Source organism: Camellia sinensis, chromosome 1 (genome assembly GCF_055761805.1).
Source record: "Camellia sinensis isolate YWXY chromosome 1, ASM5576180v1, whole genome shotgun sequence".
NCBI classification, from domain to species: domain Eukaryota; kingdom Viridiplantae; phylum Streptophyta; class Magnoliopsida; order Ericales; family Theaceae; genus Camellia; species Camellia sinensis.
Genome location: NC_138961.1, coordinates 42,367,541 through 42,383,012, shown reverse-complemented (window position 1 = coordinate 42,383,012; position 15,472 = coordinate 42,367,541). Strand labels below are relative to the sequence as shown.

Here is a 15,472-nt window from a genome sequence, read left to right as displayed (position 1 = left end):
GCATTTCATTTGACATGGAAGTTGCATACTTGATCACTTGGGCCATCATGCATGGAAATGCGTGATTGGTGGTTCGAGGATCGAGACACATGCCCCTTTGAGTCACAAACATGATAAGGGGCATGAATGGTGCATATATGCTTTGAATTGTGCTGCCATGCTTTGCCCTGCCCTCCGTTGCTGTCAATTACAGATTCTGCAGGAACACTTTGCCGACCGACAGTGTTAAGTGCCGACCGGCAATCCCTTCTCTGCCGACAGCTTCATTTTGTGCCGATGGCCATGACACACTGCCGGTGACGGTTCCATTCAGCTGGTGGTATTCCCTAGTGTCCAAGGAAGCAGTCCTGAGGTTTTGACAACCTCCAGAGGAGTGAAGGAAGGAAAACAGAGGCAGCCTATGCATGGCGGCGCATTTCCCGAGGCAGTTTATCAGTTTTCTTAGCTTAAATTAATTTGCTTAGTTGATTAGGCAATTTGTAATATTTAATTAGCTTGCGTAGTTAATTATTTGTAATATTTATTTGGTCCCTCCGGACGAGGGCAAATCTGTAATAAGTGTGGGTGAGTGTGTGAATGTCTTCCAACCCCCACTTCTTTCTTCCCTTTTATTTACCTGCTTTGATGGTAGATTAGGGCACGTTTAAATAAGCACTCCTTATGCTATGCATGCGTGCATTCATACATTTGTGTTGCATGCATTAGGCTCGGTACATCACGCTAACTGCATCTGTATTTCAATTCAAAAATTGAATATGTGATAGTTGATCGCATTTCACATGCCATGTTTAGGATAAGCCGAGCCTATCTAATTGCATCCTGTATGCGTTGCATTAGTCATTCTTAACATGAACTAAGACATGCATGTTTGCTAACTAGTTTATTGTTTTGGCACGGAGTACGATGTAAGTATTTATGCTTTAGCATCTCGCATGCGTGTGAATGTTGCCATGATAGCATGCTTACCATGTGGCTAAATGCTTATATGAGATAAACTGTTTGAATGCATGTGGTTGAAGGTTGGATTGTTTGAGTTGGAAAAACTCGTTGAAATCCGTATTTTAGCCTACTTGCGAGTAGCAATTTCCAAAGCGCTTTTCAAAACAAACGGATATGCAATGCTGGTTTCCAAATTAGGCAATCTAGTCTATACTTGTTTGCTGCGCGCATAACATAGTAATTCTAGGCTAATAAATGGAATAAGAACACATAAACGTTTTCAAAATCGGATATCATGGTTAGTAGAGGCCGGTCTTCGGATCGGGCGAAAGGGGGTGCTCATAGCTGACCTTCCCCGATCGTACCCAAGCTCCCGAGCCGAGACAACTCCGGTGATGATGGACATGTGGCCTTCGGCACCGAGTCAGGGTTTCCTAAATTTCCCCATTAAAAAATATTTAGGTGGCGACTCTGTATCTGGCAAAGCAGTCCATGTTTGGCACTTCTTTTCAAAAATCTGTTTCTCAAAACGATTTGCCGGATTTGGACTCTTTGGTTCGGATTAAGAACCGTGACAAAAATCGAGTCCGAACTGTAGCGAAGGCCTCACGCGGGCGCGTCTACAGTTTCTGGCGACTCTGCTGGGGAATTTTAGAAAGCTTGACTCGAACTCGTGATATCCTGTTTTGATTTCACTTATGTGTTTCTTTGCATTGCATGTGCATTGGTGCGCCTAGGAACACAGTGTTTGCCATCTGCCATTCCTGAACGGTTTGCCGGAGGCTTGTCTTGTCAAGGCATGACCATAAGGCTGACCGGTTATGGGCTCTGACAGTATGGGAACACAAACCCCGGTTTACCGGGGGACCCTTTTCGACCATTCGACCTAGTGCATATTCGGATCCATAGTGACCATTCCAAACTAGGACAGGTTGCTTACCCGATGCTAAGTTGTTTGAAACCGCTGCGTGCATAGTGAAACCCTAGCTCCTGACAAAATAGGACAGGGAAACCCTACCCCAACATAGGGGTGTTTTGGCTCTCTTTACTTGCTTTGTGCTTTTTAGAATGTATCTCTACAGAGAAAGTGCATATCAGTTTGCAAGTTTGAGTATCAGACCTGAGGACACCGGTATCAGTGTCAGTTATGAGAATCAGTTATCTGCGGGTATCAGGTTCAGTTTTGGGACAGTGATTTCTGGGAACAGTGATCAGCAGTAGAGTACAGTTGTTCAGCTATACCAGTGTTTGATCCGTTTTGGGCTGAAATGCTATTTGTTTCTCCTTTCAGTTCAGAGTGTCCAGAGCCGGTACAGAATAGCCAGTGTCCCCCTTGCCGCGGCAGGGCTAATGATGACGCAGAATTCAGAAGAGATTGTAGTTATGACAACCGCATTAGAGCAAGGGATCACCCCGCAAGGTGAGGCCAGCATTGATGTGTCACATCCGCCCAGGTCGCCTGTTGTGCACCCGGTTTGGGCTTCCCAGTTATACCAGGCTCGCGAGCCTACTGCATTTGAGCTGATAGGGATGGTAGGTGATCTCCAAAGGTCTGTGGCGGATCTCGCCTACGGAATGTCAGCTTCACCCCCAGCGGCACCGCATGCCGGGAATTTCATACCACAGGAGCCCCCGCTGCTGGGGCGGATTGTGATAGAGCTCAGCCAACCAGAGGTGGATTCCAGCTACAGCCACGACATGTCAGCAACAACCGGGCTTTGCTCTGAAGTAGCAACCCAAACCCTTGACCAGGCTGAGGCCAGAGGAAAAGACAAAATGACGGCAGATGCCGATCCTATTGAACAACTGCTGTGGGCAGTCCAGGCTTTGAAAGCCGGGGGGATGAACAAGCAACAGATATCCGCAGTTGTGGCAAAGACTGTGGAGGATGCTTTCCCCACTCCACCTGAGGGTAGTTCAAGCCAGCTAGAAAATCAGGATAGGCCCCGTCATGCCAAGACAGTTCCTCCTATTCCCGCTCCTGCACCCGAGAAAGATCAGAAAGCCAAGGTGGCGCCTGCCGACCCTTTCGCCTGTGCAGCTAGTATGGGCGCTCAAAAGTACCTGCCCCGGGGGCGCAGGACCTTTCATGCTCTCTATATGCCTTTGTCCAAGGCACTTCAGATCCTTGCCGAGAGGGGGCACCTTAAACCCTTGGAGCCTCGGCCTCTCCCGAAGAATCTCCCTGCCACGCATGATGCTGCTCAGTACTGCGCGTACCACCAGCAAACAGGCCATGCCACCGACAATTACTTCTGCCTCCGTCATGAGGTCCAAGATTTGATTGACAACGAGGTTATCCTCCCGCCTACCTCAGCCAAGTCCGTTACTACCCAGTTATTGGACTTTGAGGACACAGATACTGCGAGTATGTAATCAGAAGGTGACCCACCTGCGGGCGGCATCTGGATGTATTTTGAATGTGGCGTCTGGCATGCATTTTTGAGTGGTTGTAAACGCTAGCTTTGTAAATCCTGGCTTGGGTATCAAGTCAGTCTTTTGTTTTGAGTCTGTCTCTTTGTCTTGAGTCAGTCTTTTTGCTTAAAGGGTCTGTCTTGTTGTAGCGAGTCAGTCCCCCTTTTTGTATAGAATACCAGGTGATTCTGGGGTTGTTGCCTCGAACACCGTTTTGTCTTGTAATTACCTGTTTTTGTTTTTGAGTCTGTTTCTACCGAGGGACCAGTCACACCAACAAATCTGAATGAAACAGCTGTTGCTATCTCACTTTCGTGCTTGCTTTCAGTATAAGTGCCAGAGGATTTGAATGGGCTGACAGTACATCTCGCCTGCTCTCCTGCGTGTCAAACTCATTGTATTAACCTAAGTTTTTCAAAAACCTCTTTTGAGCACTACGGTGATAAAAACAAAAAGGAAGGAATTCCTCGGGTTTTGCAAAACTTTGATCATTTTGAAAGAAAGAGAGACGTGCTAAGCCTTTTAATGATTGAAACCATGCTTGTCGGCATGAGTACTGAGAAGAATCCTGGCTTGATCCAGATTGGTTCCACACTATCTTCGGCGCGAGCGATTCGTCGCTTTCTTAAAAACTTTCAAAAACAAATGTTTTACGCGGCCCTGTGAAGACCCGTGTGGAACCGCTCTTGAGATTGTGCAGCCTAGGATCGCTCTCAGCCTCAAGATTCAAACTGTTCGCTTTCAAACCTTAAACCCGTTCAGAACATCCAACAGTCAACTGTCAGAGGAGGCCCGTGTGGCCAGTCTTGAAGCAGCCCTCGACCAAGAGGCGCCGAAATTGAATCAAGAAGATCAGATCTCACCCGAAGAAGCTTGTGGAGCAGCCATGATGGATTCTTCAGCAAATCAGGGCAATAGCCGTTCTCATAGACATGGAGAGGCTTCAACTTCAAAAACCATTTGGCATGGACTTGTTACACTTTTACCCTTGAGAGGCTCGCTGGGCCGAAAACCCGGAAGAGCGACCCAGGCAAAAGTTAGAGCAAGAGAAAAATACAAAAAAAACACAAAAAAAAAGAAGCAAAAAAATATAACAATGAAAAAATAAATGCGAAAAGAAATGAACAAAAAGAAATCAAAAAAACAGAATAAAAAGAAGCTCACAAGGTCGAAAACCCGCATCGGGCGCCTTGGCAAAAGTTAGAGCCAGAAAAGTGAAGGTTAAAATACCCGAGTGTACCTTAACCGGAACTACGTGAAGCTTGATTCCCATGTTTGGGATACGTAGGCAACTTCATCATGAAGTCCAGCCCCCAACGCTGTCATAGCGTCTCAGTCCATGCAATGGTTTCAATTTCATCCCAAAGTCCAGTTGCCAACACCTTCCAAGGTGACAGTGTCCATATATTTGTTGTGACCGTCTTCGTCATCTCTGTGTCCGAGAGTTCGATCACCGCCAATGAAGACTGTTTGTGGACTGCTGCGGCATCATCCGAACAAGGGGCAACTTTCCGTTGCCTTCCACCCCCTTTCAAACCAGGGGCAATTTTCCATTGCCTCCGATCCGAGGTTGCGCATCTCAAAGAGTAAGTTCCATGCCCGTTGAGCATTGATTGTTTTGAAAAATAGTTTTTGAAAATTTTTACTGAGGTTGTGTGACGACCCAGAATTTTTTCCTCCGCTCGAGCGAAGGATTTGACGCTCGAGCGGACTTTTGGGGTTCTCAGCAATTTTGCAGACGGCCTGAAATTCTGGGAGTTGTGAATCTCCGCTCGAGCGGAGAAGTTGACGCTCGAGCGGACTGCTTTATTGGTCTGTGCACGCTCGAGCAGTTGAAGCGACGCTCGAGCGTGAGAAGTAAGATTTCCCTTGACATTGTAGTGGTGTATTTGGAACCTCGTTATTTTATTTTGGGGTCTTGATTGTGGTGGTAATATGATGGTAGAGTAAGATTGGATCAAAAACTTTAGTTTGAATATTTGGTCTATGATCAGCCGTCACTCTTTTGCCCTTTTATTTTTCCACACTTTGAATTTGGATGTGAGGTTGGAACCATTGGAAAGCTTATTTTTGGGGCTTCAATTTGACCATAAGAACGACTTAAAACGGAGTCCGGATGGGAGAATTATGCCTATTTGAAGTTTTGACATCTGTGCTGAATGCATGTACGCTCGAGCGTGAAGATGTGTGCTCGAGCGGGTTTTTTGGACCAGCAGCTTTAAAAACGGGATTTTGGATCATTATAGATGTTTTTCTTCTTTCCTCTTCCTTCCTCTCTTCCATGTCCGAAACCCTAGCCCCCAAACCCTTGAATTCCTTTACTTTGATCACGATCCACCATGGTTTTTGGCATCAAGGATGAAGAACAAGGGAGGATTAATGTTTTTACCCGATTGGAACTTGGATTTGCGAAGGCTTCTTTCCAAGCTCACTCTTTTGCTTGATTATTGAGGTAGGGGTTCTATTTCTCTTCAATACTTACATCCATGGTTAGATTTGAGGTATTTTCATTGTATAAATGTACAAATTTTCATTTTGAGCATATGGAGGAAATTATGAGATTTGGGAATTTTGGGTTTGAAGCATGGAAGGTTCAATTGATGAGTTAAGGTGGTGAGATATGACCCATAGATGTATAATTAAGGAGAAAATTGGGATGTAAGGTCATGGTATGAGAAGTTTGTATTTTTTTTATGGAAAACCCTATATTTTCTTGAAACCCTAGGTTAATTTGTGATGATAAATAATGATTTTGCCCAAATTGACAATAGAATCATGGAATTGGTGGGTTAAATTATGCATGTACAAGTTGAGTTGGATTTTTGAGATGTTTTGAAATACTGTTAAAAATTTACGAATGAACCTTGTTATGGGCATTATAAATCATGTTAAATTGAGAAAGGAAATTAGGGGAAATGATTTAAAGAATTAATGTGTGACATCATATGTGTGTAGGACACGCTTCGAGAGGAATAGATGCTCCACCAATGCACTGTGAGTAATAGTACGGAGATGTACATTTTATTTATTATTGATGATTATTATCACTAACGCTCTGTTTCTTGTAAGTGTTACACGAACATGTTACATGAACAATTATGATGAGTGAAAGTCAATGTGAACGTTGAAAGATTGGCATATATCGGTATGACTTTGAAATGACTATGTTCTGTTAATAACGAATAATAATTCTCTGTTATTTATAAGCAAACCACGTCGTTACTGAATGAATATATGGAATTATGTTCATCTTTAAACCAAGTATCTGTATGAAACTAAGATTATTCCATTGTGATACATATGGACCTAAGGTCGTTAAGAACCTATGACAAACATGCAAATGTGTAACATTCTTATGGGACTCACGTTAGGATGTGGGTTATTCTGTCCTTATTAAGCATATGGTAATGATATATGTGGCCTCAGTTAACAGTTGTTATTATTATTATTCAGTTGTCTGCGAGACACCTGTATTAATTTGTAACCCAGCTATGGGAAATTTATGGGCATTATTACATAAAGGTATTCTACGAAAACTGGAATTATTTCTATTACTGTTCCAATTATGTTATGCTAAGACATGATATGATGATTCGGTCTTTAAGACTTATGAAATTCTGGTATGGAGCAAAGTGCTGTACGAAACTAAGTACTGCAATGCGAGTTACCTCTAGAATCCGTACGAGCCACCTCTTGAGTCCATACATATGTGAAAGTCATGAGGCCAATGGCCATTTTGTATGAAGTATGAAACAAGGTGCTGTACAGAACTAAGTGCTGCAATGCGAGTTACCACTAGAATCCGTACGAGCCACCTCTTGAGTTCATACATGTAAGACAAGGGCTTTATGCCATTACACGGGATTTATGCCATTACATGGGCTTTATGCCAATCTGATAAGGGCTTATGCCGTTCTGGTATGAAACAAAGTGCTACACGGAACTAAGTGCTACGACGTGAGTCACCTCTAGAATCCGTGTGAGACACCTCTTGGGTTCATATATCTATATGTTCAAGGGCTTAATGCCAATCTATGTTCAAGGGCTACATGCCATCTTTCAAGGGCTTTTATGCCATATGTTCAAGGGGCTATTGTGCCAGATGTTCCAAGGGCTTTTATGCCATATGTTTCAGGGCTTTAATGCCAATGTGTTTCAAGGGCTTTATGCCGTTTCGATAAGAGCTTCATGCCATTTTGTTAAGGATTTCAAGCTGTTCTGTTAAGGGCTTAATGCCATTGTGTTTAAGATTAGGCTCAAGGCCGTTCCGTAAAAGATACTTAAAATATAAATGACTTTGATGAAATCCATATTTGGAGTTACGAAATGTTTCATATGGTAAGTAATTTCTGAAATGAGAAAAATGCTATGAACTTATGATATGTTATAATATGATATGCTTGCTGGATAATTTTCCCCAAAATGCCTAGATGCACTATGAAACCCCGAATGTTCAAGATATGACAAGTTTTCTGAAAAAGATACTTAGCTATGCATACAGAAACAAATAAACCATATGTCCTCTTTATTGATAAACACACGGATATGGATTATAATTCACATTGAGCATTGAATTGTTATGTGTTATTATTCACTGAGCTTGACTCACACTATTTCATGTTTGTTTCTGTAGGCACTCAACCTGGAGATCAACCTTCACCTGTGGCTTTTGTTACCCAGTTGTCAAACCCTGAGTATCTAAGCTCTTAGCTGTTGATCGTTCAAGTTATGGAGTCGTACTAAGTTTCAATTTGTACCTTAAATGTCTGTTAAGATCGGCGTATATGTATATGTACATAGCTATCTTCAGGTGCACGTCACCGTATATTTATCTGCATTATGTTCTGTTTGTGATCCTGGCATGGTAGTAGTAGCTCAATGGATATATTGTTATTATTATTATTTTTTTTTTTTTGCTATTATATACTATTAAATGCTTCCGTTCAGGCCCCGTAGATTATATTCATCAGGTTTTATGTCTGTTTTCTGAGGTGGTCATGCCCTAACTTTTAGGGGCGAGTTTGGGGCGTGACAAGTGGTATCAGAGCACGAGTTGCTATCTCACACACGGATCCATTGAGCTGTAGGATGTCTAGAAAAGACGTAGGCTTCATGCATGACATCCTTAGTACATACGAAAAGACTGATAGCAACGGTAAATGTAATTTGTTCACGTTAACGATTATGAGCCATGTTTATTGTACATTCCTTGTGTATATATTGTGATTGATTGTTGTGTAGAGCATGGCGGAAATAAGGATAGAGGATCACCTCGGGTTGGTTAGACAAAATGAAAAGGGAAAGAGATTGGTAAGTAAGGCACATGCAATTTTTGGTTGTTATTTTGAACTGATAGTTATCTATCATTTATTTAGATGACTTGCAAATTGCCTAAACACTAAGTATGAAATATTTATGATACAGTTATGTCTTCCTTGTCATGGTACTGTTTGGACCAATGATAGAAAAAAAATAAAATATTGTGATACGTACTTTGATAAGTTGTGTCTTGTATAATAGTTGAATCATGTTACGTATGACCAACTGTAAGAGAAAGTTATGTATACAGTGACCTACATAAGAAGTGAATTGTCCTATTTTGTTAAGCACATGACAATGACATGATATGACAAGCAATGCTTTATTTTCTGATATGTTAAATTACGAATTAAGGAATGATGATCCATATATGTAAAAATATTCATGGCATCCTTAGTATAAGGCCCTTGCCCGGGGGTAAGAATACCGTGGTTTCAGTATGTTACAAGATGTGTTTTGCCATCGACGGTCTTGTACGGATGGTGCCACCGACGGTCTTGTACGGGTGGATTATGATCAAGCATAAACTCTGATTTCTGTTTCTGATTCAAGGATAATTAAAAATATGTGTGAATATGTTTCTATTTATCTGTTTCGTTTATGTGTAATCGGGATTTGATTATGGAATCCGTGATATGTGATCTGAAGTCTGTAATCTGGTTTGTTTACGTGTATTCTGTAATTTGCGATCAGGATTTCTTGTAAGAAATGATTGAATGATATAAAGGACCTCACCCACATCACGTGTCTACTTACACGAAAAAAAAAAAAAAAGGGGCAGCTATTGACTACGTCGAAGTCAAACTAAATAATTGGTAAATAGATAAGCTACCGCAAGAATTCAAATCCTGCCTTTGTATATTAAGTGACTTAAGATTGAGAAATCATTTCTGTGAAATATTTCTGTGTACCTATGCAAATGTTAGATATTGTGACATTGTCCTATATCACCTATAAGGAAGTTATGATGTGAACTGTTCTGCACAATATCGTGGATTTCGGTGAAAACAAATGGACATGGGAATAATCCATTTTGCAAATGGGTTAGCGATGCGTATTAGGCATTTACCATCTCTTGCATGTTTAGACAACTTTGTACAATACTCACTACGTGATTACAAATTGATTTATGACTATATTGAATTAATCTTACCAAGAATTACGTCTTACCAAGAATTACGAACTTTGATGTTACGAGATCGAATTACTCCTTTGTTATACTATTGCATATGTTGTTTGATAATATGGACTCTGGAAGGATGTGATTCTTATGGTTACTGTATCCTTAATGAGATTTATACTCCTATGAATGGATTTGATAGAATCTATGTACGCGGAATAACTGAAAACTCTATTTATGTTAACTGATTGAGCCAGATGACTGGTCTCTAATTCTGTATGACCGTTTGCTGACCCACTATAAGTATATGACAAGAAAAAGAGCTAGCCAAGGAAAATGTTATACCTTACGGTTATGAATGATTAGTCAAGTATGCCTTTGAATTCGATCTTTGGTCTTGTTTTTGATAGTTGTATTTATTATTCAGATTTGAACTTATGACGGCATAATCAGGTATCTATACTGGGGATTCTTCTTCCCATCATTCAGATCTTGTCAAGAACTAGTATATATGGTTTTGAATCCACATAACGATATGATTTTGATATGTTTTCGTAAATGGAATATGACTTGAATCTTGTCACTGTATTGGTGACTGTTGGAATGGAATATATCGTGCCTCTTAGACAGAACCTTATCTGGTAGGTTCTAAGACCTGATTCAATGATGCATAATCGGATTTTAATCTAACCATGTAATTAAGTTATTTTGGGAACTATATGTAACCGTAATGATTATGTACCACCGAGTAAATTGCATTATAAGATTCACCTAAGGAATTACTTGACAGGATAAGTTTGAACGTGTACTCTCTAATGAAAAGTACCTATGAACTATTAACGCTAGGCCGATCTAGTTAGAGACTTAGTGGAGAGTACTTTCATTATGATTGAAATTAATGCATGCTGGAGGAATTTATGAATCATGTTTTTCAGTCCTTGTTTTGTACTTTTAAATGTTTACGGTGAAATCCCCTGAGCAATTAAGGTTAAGTAGTGAAACCATGTTTAAGCATGCCTATCTGTGTAACAAGAAACATATCTGTTACACTTGGAATAATTGAATAAGAAATTGGAAGCCTTAAAGGTTTAATTATCTGAAATTGATTATGTATCTGTAATCAGCATAATTTTCATGTAATCTTAAGTATGTTTGTGAGATTTCAATTTCAGAATGATTTAACGATTGGATTTTGTCCGATATGCTTTAGTCTTCTTACGTATGGAAGAAATAAGGGTTGAAAAGAAGAACATAGATCTTCTAGGGAGCAAATGAGAAAGTGAAAAGGGTATAGAAATCCTAAAGCTTAAGGTATGTTTGTTTGGCCTCTCTTGAAGTTAAGTAGGAACTCCTCTATGTAATTGTCTTTAAGGAGTAATTGTATGATGGTCTTCACTGTTGTTCTTTTAAATGTCAAGTGGAATAAAGAATTGGTGATGCCGCTAAGTGAAGTGTAATTGAAAATTTGTTGTTAATTGAGAAGTTGTTATGGACTTTAGGATTATAAATGGTTAGTGTTGCTCCTTACCCGTTGAAATTCTGATGTGTGTGTGTCGATCGAAAGTATTGGTGATCCTTTCCTATCCCAAGTGTGGATCTAGTTTTGGAACATTACAGAGTGTGTTTCCGTTTATGTTTGAATTGTCTTCTATTTGGTTTCTTCAATTTCGAGGACGAAATTTCTTAAGGAGGGAAGGATGTGACGACCCAGAATTTTTCCCTCCGCTCGAGCGGAGGATTTGACGCTCGAGCGGACTTTTGGGGTTCTCAGCAATTTTGCAGACGGCCTGAAATTCTGGGAGTTGTGAATCTCCGCTCGAGCGGAGAAGTTGACGCTCAAGCGGACTGCTTTATTGGTCTGTGCACGCTCGAGCAGTTGAAGCGACGCTCGAGCGTGAGAAGTAAGATTTCCCTTGACATTGTAGTGGTGTATTTGGAACCTCGTTATTTTATTTTGGGGTCTTGATTGTGGTGGTAATATGATGGTAGAGTAAGATTGGATCAAAAACTTTAGTTTGAATATTTTGTCTACGATCAACCGTCACTCTTTTGCCCTTTTCTTTTTCCACACTTTGAATTTGGATGTGAGGTTGGAACCATTGGAAAGCTTATTTTCGGGGCTTCAATTTGACCACAAGAACGACTTAAAACGGAGTCCGGATGGGAGAATTATGCCTATTTGAAGTTTTGACATCTGTGCTAAATGCATGTACGCTCGAGCGTGAAGATGCGCGCTCGAGCGGGTTTTTCGGACCAGCAGCTTTAAAAACGGGATTTTGGATCATTTTAGATGTTTTTCTTCTTTCCTCTTCCTTCCTCTCTTCCATGTCCGAAACCCTAGCCCCCAAACCCTTGAATTCCTTTACTTTGATCACGATCCACCATGGTTTTTGGCATCAAGGATGAAGAACAAGGGAGGATTAATGTTTTTACCCGATTGGAACTTGGATTTGCGAAGGCTTCTTTCCAAGCTCACTCTTTTGCTTGATTATTGAGGTAGGGGTTCTATTTCTCTTCAATACTTACATCCATGGTTAGATTTGAGGTATTTTCATTGTATAAATGTACAAATTTTCATTTTGAGCATATGGAGGAAATTATGAGATTTGGGAATTTCGGGTTTGAAGCATGGAAGGTTCAATTGATGAGTTAAGGTGGTGAGATATGACCCATAGATGTATAATTAAGGAGAAAATTGGGATGTAAGGTCATGGTATGAGAAGTTTGTATTTTTTTTATGGAAAACCCTATATTTTCTTGAAACCCTAGGTTAATTTGTGATGATAAATAATGATTTTGCCCAAATTGACAATAGAATCATGGAATTGGTGGGTTAAATTATGCATGTACAAGTTGAGTTGGATTTTTGAGATGTTTTGAAATACTGTTAAAAATTTACGAATGAACCTTGTTATGGGCATTATAAATCATGTTAAATTGAGAAAGGAAATTAGGGGAAATGATTTAAAGAATTAATGTGTGACATCATATGTGTGTAGGACACGCTTCGGGAGGAATAGATGCTCCACCAATGCACTGTGAGTAATAGTACGGAGATGTACATTTTATTTATTATTGATGATTATTATCACTAACGCTCTGTTTCTTGTAAGTGTTACACGAACATGTTACATGAACAATTATGATGAGTGAAAGTCAATGTGAACGTTGAAAGATTGGCATATATTGGTATGACTTTGAAATGACTATGTTCTGTTAATAACGAATAATAATTCTCTGTTATTTATAAGCAAACCACGTCGTTACTGAATGAATATATGGAATTATGTTCATCTTTAAACCAAGTATCTGTATGAAACTAAGATTATTCCATTGTGATACATATGGACCTAAGGTCGTTAAGAACCTATGACAAACATGCAAATGTGTAACATTCTTATGGGACTCACGTTAGGATGTGGGTTATTCTGTCCTTATTAAGCATATGGTAATGATATATGTGGCCTCAGTTAACAGTTGTTATTATTATTATTCAGTTGTCTGCGAGACACCTGTATTAATTTGTAACCCAGCTATGGGAAATTTATGGGCATTATTACATAAAGGTATTCTACGAAAACTGGAATTATTTCTATTACTGTTCCAATTATGTTATGCTAAGACATGATATGATGATTCGGTCTTTAAGACTTATGAAATTCTGGTATGGAGCAAAGTGCTGTACGGAACTAAGTACTGCAATGCGAGTTACCTCTAGAATCCGTACGAGCCACCTCTTGAGTCCATACATATGTGAAAGTCATGAGGCCAATGGCCATTTTGTATGAAGTATGAAACAAAGTGCTGTACGGAACTAAGTGCTGCAATGCGAGTTACCGCTAGAATCCGTACGAGCCACCTCTTGAGTTCATACATGTAAGACAAGGGCTTTATGCCATTACACGAGCTTTATGCCATTACATGGGCTTTATGCCAATCTGATAAGGGCTTATGCCTTTCTGGTATGAAACAAAGTGCTACACGGAACTAAGTGCTACGACGTGAGTCACCTCTAGAATCCGTGTGAGACACCTCTTGGGTTCATATATCTATATGTTCAAGGGCTTAATGCCAATCTATGTTCAAGGGCTACATGCCATCTTTCAAGGGCTTTTATGCCATATGTTCAAGGGGCTATTGTGCCAGATGTTCCAAGCGCTTTTATGCCATATGTTTCAGGGCTTTAATGCCAATGTGTTTCAAGGGCTTTATGCCGTTTCGATAAGAGCTTCATGCCATTTTGTTAAGGATTTCAAGCCGTTCTGTTAAGGGCTTAATGCCATTGTGTTTAAGATTAGGCTCAAGGTCGTTCCGTAAAAGATACTTAAAATATAAATGACTTTGATGAAATCCATATTTGGAGTTACGAAATGTTTCATATGGTAAGTAATTTCTGAAATGAGAAAAATGCTATGAACTTATGATATGTTATAATATGATATGCTTGCTGGATAATTTTCCCCAAAATGCCTAGATGCACTATGAAACCCCGAATGTTCAAGATATGACAAGTTTTCTGAAAAAGATACTTAGCTATGCATACAGAAACAAATAAACCATATGTCCTCTTTATTGATAAACACACGGATATGGATTATAATTCACGTTGAGCATTGAATTGTTATGTGTTATTATTCACTGAGCTTCACTCACTCTATTTCATGTTTGTTTCTGTAGGCACTCAACCTGGAGATCAACCTTCACCTGTGGCTTTTGTTACCCAGTTGTCAAACCCTGAGTATCTAAGCTCTTAGCTGTTGATCGTTCAAGTTATGGAGTCTTACTAAGTTTTAATTTGTACCTTAAATGTCTATTAAGATCGGCGTATATGTATATGTACATAGCTATCTTCAGGTGCACGTCACCGTATATTTATCTGCATTATGTTCTGTTTGTGATCCTGGCATGGTAGTAGTAGCTCAATGGATATATTGTTATTATTATTATTATTTTTGTTTGCTATTATATACTATTAAATGCTTCCGTTCAGGCCCCGTAGATTATATTCATCAGGTTTTATGTTTGTTTTCTGAGGTGGTCATGCCCAAACTTTTAGGGGCGAGTTTGGGGCGTGACAGGTTGACTATTTTCTCGAAAACTATTTCATTTTCCAAAACTGGACCATTGTCTTGGACCCAAAAAGGAAAATTCTCAGTGCTTACAGCTTGACTTGCATGATTTTCAAATCAAAAATCGAACAAGTACGTTAATCCGACTCTCATTTTGATCAAAATTGTTTTAGTAGAAAAACCAAAACGAAAAGAATGGTTAAAATGATGAACTAGGGGCACAGTTGAGTCAGGCGTTCTGTCTTTCCCCCGTCATCGGCGTACTTGCCAGAAGAGCGCTCTACCCGCCAGAAGAAATAGCCATGAGCTAATGGTAGTGGGCATGAACCCGCAACTTCCTATTCATTCATTAAACACCCCGGGGAGGGATGAAAAATGAGAGAATGAAGAATAGAGAGGTGTGAGTTGAGAGAAAAGTGAGGAAAAGGGTTTTGAGAGAAAATCCGAGCTTGAGTGCCAGAGTGATGTGAGAATCACAAATCAGAAAGGGTGGGAAACAATACCCAGATCGAACTGGCTCCTCGTGATCCGAGGTCCCCCGTCTTCATTAACGCGTCTGTGTGTCGTGTCTCTTTGATTTGACGGTCTCAACCTTTGTTTTAGGTCTTTT

The 15,472-nt window shown here is 40.1% G+C and overlaps 1 long non-coding RNA gene across 2 annotated transcripts; it reads left to right on the top strand.

The window, feature by feature from the left end:
• Nucleotides 1–8,525: 8,525 nt before the first annotated feature.
• Nucleotides 8,526–14,736, top strand: LOC145793654 (uncharacterized). 2 transcript variants are annotated; one of them, XR_014333910.1, is made up of 4 exons: nucleotides 8,526–8,664; nucleotides 12,793–12,831; nucleotides 12,907–12,982; nucleotides 14,471–14,736. It is a non-coding gene; the product is annotated as an uncharacterized LOC145793654 (long non-coding RNA). The 2 variants fall into 2 exon arrangements; XR_014333909.1 differs by lacking the exon at nucleotides 12,907–12,982 and having other exon boundaries at nucleotides 14,471–14,695.
• The last annotated feature ends 736 nt before the right edge of the window (nucleotides 14,737–15,472 follow it).